The sequence below is a fragment of the Triticum dicoccoides genome, chromosome 1A, assembly GCF_002162155.2.
Source record: "Triticum dicoccoides isolate Atlit2015 ecotype Zavitan chromosome 1A, WEW_v2.0, whole genome shotgun sequence".
Classification (NCBI taxonomy): Eukaryota; Viridiplantae; Streptophyta; class Magnoliopsida; order Poales; family Poaceae; genus Triticum; species Triticum dicoccoides.
The window spans coordinates 524,834,024-524,835,949 of NC_041380.1; the positions used below are offsets into that span (position 1 = coordinate 524,834,024).

Consider the following 1,926-nt stretch of genomic DNA (forward strand, 5'->3'; position numbering starts at 1 on the left):
AGCCCCCGAGCAGAGAGCGGGGCCGCCCCCACTCCGCATCCCGCGTGCCCCCCGTCGGCGAGCGGCTCCCTTCTCGTCGCCGGTGCCGTGCCCCCCGCCGGCTACACGGGCGCAGAGACTCGCTGCGTGCCCCCGCTCCGCCGTTCGTGCCGCGTGGGTGCCGTGCGCGGCTCGCTGAGGAGTCGTGGTAGCTGAAGGTGCGGGGGAGACACACACGAGGCGGGATCCGAATTGGCCAGGAGAGGTGGCGATCTCCGTCGAGATCGGATCCATGGGCTCCTCCGCTGTCCAGCACGACTCCCTCTCCGCGCCAGGTAACGCACGGCTCCCGTCCTTGGCTGGATCACGCTAGAGGAATTGGCTGATTTTTGCAGTGCCCGCCGTCCGACCTTCGCCGTCCGACCTTCCCATGTTGTATACCCGCATCCTCTACATTCGTCTACAAGCTTCTCAATCCCCAGCAACACCCCTGTATGTGCAGAATGCTTTTGTTCTTCAGTTTGGGAAGATCTGAACTTCTGAAGAAACTATATTGAGAAACGACACCCACCATCTTGGCATTAATCAAATCCAGGTGAAAAAAACGAAGTATTGCATCAACAGAAAAGCATACTACAAAGAAGATATTATTGTGAATGTGAACCTGCGTGCATTATATAGAAATTCTGGATGTTACTTCTGTAGTACTCATCTTACCATACACGTACAAACACATGTTACTCTTATAGTACTCATCTTCCCATACAGGTACAGAATTGATCCAGAGAAAAAAGTATGTGAATACTGGTACATGCTCCATTTTGCATTACTCTTACCGTAGACGACGGATTGTTCGCTTTCAGGCTTGATTCTTGGTATTATTGAGAAGGTGGCTCGTCGGATGCTGTCGCCATGGATGATGACGGCGATCTCGTTCTCTATCGGAGAATGAAGAGACACAGTAAGGCATTTGTTCTGTGGCTGTCTTTCCGTTGCTGGTGTGTTATGAATTTGATTGATGTTCCTTGGTTTGCAGGGAGAAGGGACAAGGATCATGTGCTCACCGTGCAGCACGGCGTCACCTCTTTGCTCCGGAGCGTCGGGCTTCTTGCTAGAGAGCATTCAGTGTCGGATTTCCTACTGTGTATCATCCTTCTTTCATTTGTGGTCCATTGTTTGCTGTTGTTGGTTTACATGTTTGGAAGGCAGCCATGCTGCTAACCTGACTTTGTGTTGCACAAGAGCTTCACGTCGTCTGAATTCGACGGTGTTACTGCCATGGAGATCGGTGTTGGGACAGGTGATGGCTTGTTATGAAATTTAGTGAATGAGAAAATTGCTCTATTGTTGTGCTTGTACAACCGTGTAATTTTTCTGATTTTTATTTGTTTTTGTGAAGGTCAAAATGTTGTGTCCGAGAAGTTCAAGTATGTTAGTTTATATTGTATTATTGAGAAGTTCCAACTGGTTGTAGCAGTGCATTGAGAAACAGAGTGAAAAAATATCTATAGAAAAATGCAAGTTCGGGAGGATCAAAAAGGAAAAAGAGGAAAGAAAAAGCTCACACTTTTGTCTTTGATATTCACGGCGACAACTAAGTAAGAAGTTCATATTTGTCAACCATTGAAGTTCATGTATATGGTATCTGATGATTGTTGTGTGCACTTAGGGGAGCACAAAAAAAATGCGGCTGACCAAGGTCCGTGGATGTTGAACTTTTGTGCAGTGAGTGTGGCGTGTGTCTCAAAAAACAAATTGTGTTCATAAAAACAAAAACAAAAAAGAAACAAGAAGAGACAAACCCAATGATTTTCGTTGGAAAAATAATGAGAATTTCAAATTGTTCAAATATGGAAGCTCAAAAATGTTAATAAATCCAAACTTTTCTAGTACTCGTATCCCACCTCTTTTGTCTCAATATAAAAAATATAGAACCTCTCTCTTGAA

General features: G+C 46.0%; 1 long non-coding RNA gene across 2 annotated transcripts; it reads left to right on the plus strand.

The window, feature by feature from the left end:
* On the plus strand, positions 1 to 1,531 carry LOC119285739. Of its 2 annotated transcripts, XR_005139773.1 has the most exons (3): positions 1 to 940; positions 1,016 to 1,279; positions 1,379 to 1,531. It is a non-coding gene; the product is annotated as an uncharacterized LOC119285739 (long non-coding RNA). The 2 variants fall into 2 exon arrangements; XR_005139771.1 differs by lacking the exon at positions 1,379 to 1,531 and having other exon boundaries at positions 1,016 to 1,333.
* Positions 1,532 to 1,926: the final 395 nt, after the last annotated feature.